The sequence below is a fragment of the Macrobrachium nipponense genome, chromosome 38 (assembly GCF_015104395.2).
Source record: "Macrobrachium nipponense isolate FS-2020 chromosome 38, ASM1510439v2, whole genome shotgun sequence".
Lineage (NCBI taxonomy): Eukaryota > Metazoa > Arthropoda > Malacostraca > Decapoda > Palaemonidae > Macrobrachium > Macrobrachium nipponense.
In genome coordinates, this window is record NC_061098.1 from 10,216,208 (window position 1) to 10,222,278 (window position 6,071).

Genomic DNA, 6,071 nt, shown 5'->3' on the forward strand with positions numbered 1-6,071 from the left:
TTTGACTGGTTTGCTATAAAAGTCTCCCTGAGACAAGGGTGCATTATGTCTGCATGGCCATTTCATGCCTTAAATGGGTGCACTGATGCAAGAAGTAAGAGAAAAAAGGGATGTGATGAGGGTTTGTGATAGGAATTTGAAATAGCTGAATGTTGGAAATGATCTAGTGCGGTCGGGGATAGCAAAGGGTTAAGGAAATGATCTGGTTGGGAATAGTAAAGGGTTAAGAAAATGATCTAGTGGGGTCGGGGATAGTAAAGGGGTAAGGAAATGATCTGGTTGGGGATAGCAAAGGGTTAAGGAAATGATCTAGTGTTGTCGGGGATATCAAAGGGTTATGGAAAAGATCTAGTGTGGTCGGGGATAGCAAAAGTTTAAGGAAATGATCTAGTGTTGTCGGGGATAGCAAAGGGTTAAGGAAATGATCTGGTTGGGAATATGTAAAGGGTTTAAGAAAATGATCTGTGGGGTCGGGGATAGTAAAGGGGTAACGGAATGATCTGGTTGGGATAGCAAAGTGGGTTAAGGGAAATGATCTATTGTTGGACGGGGATAGCAAACGGGTTTACTGGAAAACCTCTAGTGTGGTCGGGATAGCAACAAAAGTTTAAGAAAATTATCTAGTGTTGTCGGGATAGCAAAGGGTTAAGGAAATGATCTGGTGTGGTTGGGGAAAGCAAAGGGTTAATGTTTCTGATAATCGAAATTTGAATATTAATGTAAAAAGGAATCAGGTGAGAGAGCAAATGAAAACCGGGGAAATGGAGCGTGAACAAGATTAGTCAGTCTGTCGACGCCACAGTTTGAAAATACGAATGAATCGTTGAACCATCTCCTCCATATGGAAGTGAACTTTGGATGTTGAATGGAAATGAAAGGAAACAAGGGGGGGGGGGGGGGGGGGGGGGGGGGGAGAAGGGGGGGGGGGGGGGGGGGGGAATAATATTTGGATTGCTTGTTGCAATCGGATTATTTGGAAAATAATTGTTTTTAAGCTGGGAGTTGGGAGTTGCTTACTTTTAAAAGTTTTTGTAAAAGGATTAAACAAGGTTTAATAAGGTCCGATTCCCCGCTCTGCCAACGCGGAACCAGAGGAATTTGTTTATGATGATAGAAATGCATTTCTCAATGTGGTTCGGATCCCACAATAAGCTGTAGGCCCCGTTGCTACGTAAGCGTTTGGTTCCTAGCCACGTAAACATATCTAATCCTTCGGGCGAGCCCTAGGAGAGCTGTTAATCATCAGCTCTGAGTGGTCTGGTAAAACTAAGGTATATTTTATCTTATTTGTTTCTTTGTTATCTGTTTATTTATTTTGACTAGGCAGAAGCTAACCCTGTTCTGAACGCTGCTATTTAATCCAGCCTTGTTACTGGAATGAGCATTTAATTTCGGATGGTAGAATGCTCAGAAAATGACAGGCTATAACTGATAGATGACGGGCGAAATTAGATGCAAAAAGGGGTCGCAGGATTATGCAATATATAGTAGTTTAAAGAACATCTATCGATTTTAAATGGTACGTGATTTAAGTCGTTAAATTGCGGTCAGACTACAGCGTTGGTACAAGCAATTGCGTTAGCATACCTTTTTGTTTTTCTGTTTTTGTTTTTATAACGTCGTTCGGCACAGCATAAATTTGAATATATTTCTTCCGATAGCTTTCTTTAACCTTTTCGTTGTGAGTGTGTGTGTGTGTGCTTTTTTTTTTTTTTTTTTTTTTTTTTTTTTTTTTTTTTTTCAAAAGGCGAGCCGAGATAACACACGAAGCGTCATCGAGATAATACGAATATTCGTCTTGAATACTTTCAGACACACTCAGAAATTATCAGTCACTCAAGTGCAGGTCACAGACTACTTCTACTTCTTCTTCTTCTTTTCTTCTTCTTCCTGGAATGCAAATCAATTTAGAGAATCTCTCTCTCTCTCTCTCTCTCTCTCTCTCTCTCTCTCTCTCTCTCATCTCCACCCGGTGTCAAGAGAGGCCAGACGAAGCATTTTGGAAATGAACCGCAACCTTCTGGACGATTTCCAGAATTATTCGAGCGTGTTGGGAACTCTTTCTATTTTTTTTTTGTTTTTTCTTTTAAACCCAGGTATTGAACCCCAAGTGGTATATAACACCGGCTGATGTCGTTTGTTAAGTGAAATTAGACGCTCTTTTTCGTTTATTTGTTTTTCATTCTGTCCTTTTTTATCTGTTTTTAATTCTGTCCTAATATTTAGAAAAAAATGTTTGTGATTGGTGTTTTTGAATTGTTTTTTTGTTAGCTCATGTTTCATTGTTTGTTTTATTGTTTGTTTGATTGTTTTCATATCTCGTAAAGCTGTTTGTTTTAGGCGTTCGTTTCTGTATGGTTTGTGTAAGTGTTTATATATATATATATATATATATATATAAATATATATATATATATATATATATAATATGTATGTATGTATGCATGTATGTTTGTGTGTTTGTATGTACGTTTGCTGTGTGTGTGTGTGTAAATAAGACATAGTGTAGATTTATGTACAGATACCCTCGAGAACAATTATATCTTTGCGTCTGTGGACACGTGTCATAATGGATAGAAAGCCATGTAAAAACGAAAAAAAAATACACCTGTAAATAGATACACAGGTGTATACATCGCGTGCACAGAAGTATTACCCGCACTCGCATTGTAATTATGTAATGAACTACAATGCGAAAAAACACTTGTTTTATTCCGTTACGTTGTATCTTACCATGCTAAACTTTAACCGTTACATTGCATGCAATGTGAATTTAGTTTTGTGAAAGACAAAACGCAGAGAGAGAGAGAGAGAGAGAGAGAGAGAGAGAGAGAGAGAGAGGATACTGTCGGGTTATTTAGATTTGTGGTTGTTTATCCCCTTAAGGAAAATGTATATATATTGCACAAGCTTGAAAACACTTTTATAGTTCTGGTGCTAAATTTTACGAGAGAGAGAGAGAAAGAGAGAGAGAGAGAGAGAGAGAGAGGAGAGAGAGAGAGAGACGCTGTAGAAGAGAAACTGGATCATCATAAGTTTCCTGATCAGGTGAAGATAATAGTACTTATTTGTTTTTGTTTTATTTTTTTTCAAAATTGTCAAAGTTTTGTCCTTACAATGTGATTCGTAAAAGACTTTAGACGAAAAAGGTATTTGTTTATAAAACGATAAAGAAATTTTGTCAGGTTCTGACAACAGATTTATGTGAAAGCGTTTGTAAGCATGAAAAAAAAATAGTATTTGAGAATTTGTCATGAATGTGAAAGTTTTTTTTTTTTTTTTTTTTTTTTTTTTTTTTGTTTTTTTTTTTTTTTTTTTTTTTTTTTTTTTTGACAGTTATCTGCGGAGTGGAGTCCACATGTTTTTCTGGACACTGCAAATCGGTTTTCAGTCAAGACGCCTCTGCTTTGTTGATTTTGGTCCTAAAACATAAGTGTTGCTAAATCTCTCTTGTTGAGTACGAATGGCTACAAGAGTTTTTTTTTTTTGAAGACCAGACATTGTTCGTTGGCTTTTAATAAAGACATCCACCCTGTCGGTTTTGTTCCTTAAACCTAAATATAAAGCCCGTCTTGATAAGTATGAAATTCCCCACCCACCAAAAAAAAAAAAAAAAAAGAAATCTGATTTGTGACGTTTAAGAGACCGATTTGATATTTTACTATTTCTAGGAATCTCATTCGAACTTCTGGAAACACTTTTCGTTCGATTCCTGACATTAAGACAGAGGGCCCTGCCAATTCGGGACACGAATTCGTGTTGTGAATCACGAAATTCGTGGTTGGGAAAGAAAAAAAAATCATAATATGGTACAGAGAATTATGATACATTTTCCTTTAGCAAAAGTCTTTGCTCCACTATTCTGTATTCCGCTCAGGCTCTTAAGTTTATAACGTCTCTCTCTCTCTCTCTCTCTCTCTCTCCAACTCTCTCTCATCTCAATCTCGACCAAAAGGGTATATTGTATCCGAGACGGCTTCAATTACGGCATTTTCCGAAGCTTTCTAAGTTGCCAAAGGATACATTTTTTTTTTGTGTATGAGAGAGAGATTAGGAAGCTTGTCCTTAACCTGAAACCCTGGAATTTACGAGATATTCTCTCAAAGAAGCAGACTTTTCTGTCTTGCTTTCCTGACGAAGTGCTCTCTCTCTCTCTCTCTATCATATATATATATATATATATATATATATATATATATATATATATATACAGTTAGCTATAGTGTATTTTTTATTTATTTATTTATTATTTATTTATTTAGATTTTGTTTATTTAAAGAGAGAGAGAGAGAGAGAGAGAGAGAGAGAGAGAGAGAGAGAGAGAGAGCTAAATCAGACATTTCATTCAGTTTAAAGTCGTGTGTGCCCCATCGTAAGTTGACGTGCGATGAATAACTTGTTGCAATTAATCATTTTATCACCGAAGCTAATATCATTCATCTATAAAAGCGACGTTTCATAACGCGCATTGTTTGGAATATTGCATAAAAAACTTAATGAAGGGATTATTAACCTCATAGAATTAGTTACGAGAATGAAAATGCAAATGAGATTAGAAACGTATTATGAAGTGCTCTTGAATGGTGCTGGAAAATGATCAGGAATAAATGCGGAGTCAAAATTATTAATTAGCTGTGAAAATAGTAAGGAAGATGGGCGTTAAAAATAGAAATAGAAAAAAAGATGGTATGCAATTACTTCAGCGTCTAAACCTGTACTACTCATGTTCGTTAAAAACAAATTTATCTTTGCCTTTTAAACTTTATTTTATTTATTTATTTATTTTTTATTTTTTGCAGAATATGGACCCATACACTTCCGTGTGCATATTCATGTATATATACATAATCTTGCCATGAATGGCATGCATTCGCCAGATGATGCATGCTTAGGTATGCATCTGCTAACCGCAGTAGGTATGCATAAACATGAGCGGACTTATACTCCGGCGTGAAATTAACGCTTTCAAATTGCAGTGAATTTAGTGTGCAATGGGTTGTGTGTGTGTGTGTGTGTGTGTGTGCATTCTTTAGGAGTAATATATGCGTGTTATGCACGGGATTGTATGCACGCATACGTGGATGCATTTGTTTAACGAGGTGACGCTCAACTCAAACGCCTACTTTTCCTCCTCAATTTCCCCTGAGAGAGAGAGAGAGAGAGAGAGAGAGAGAGAGTCTTTCTCTATCTCTCTCTCTCTCTCTCAAGCTAATTGGACGACTCAGATAATCGTCACGAGGACAATCGGCATTAGAGGAATTCTGAAACGTGTCCGAAACACGTGGGTGTTGACACTTAAGCTCTCTCTCTCTCTCTCTCTCTCTCTCTCTCTCTCTCTCTCTCTCCTGGGAACTTTGTTCCTCTCTCCACACGAACCTCGTTTATCGACGCAAATTAACCGCCGCCTCATCGATTGCAGGCGCAACTACAAACAGTAAACAACAACACAACAACGATTAAGGATCGACGACGATCGACGGTCTTACGTTGTTGTTGTTGTTGTGCCGTTTTTGTTGGTCAGCGCTGCTAAAAGGATTCTTTCTGGTGAATTTAAAATTTTATCTTCTTTCACCCAGCTAAGAAAGACTGCTGAGAGAGAGAGAGAGAGAGAGAGAGAGAGAGAGAGAGAGAGAGAGATTAATTTTAACCAACCCGGAAAATGCGAGTCTGTTTGCCCCTTCCGAAAATATAACTTGACAGTTGAATCAGCCATTGGCCAACTCGTTCTCATTGGGCGAGTATGTGGAAGCATTTGGCAACTCTCCCCTCATGCGTAATGACGTCACGCGAGGTATGGATGGCTTCCTGGGTAACGTACGAAGCTATTTCGTGACTTTTTTGCTCTGTTTTATTTATTTGATAGAATTTTAATTGTTTCATAATTATCTTATAGAATTTTAATTTTATTATATATATGACGTCTAGTATGGTGAGTAAGAATAGCTATGAATGACGGACGAAGAATTTAAAAATGCTGTTTGTCACAGGGAGTTCAAGGAAATCTCTCTCTCTCTCTCTCTCTCTCTCTCTCTCTCTCTCTCTCTCTCTCTCTCTCTCTCTCCTATTCATCA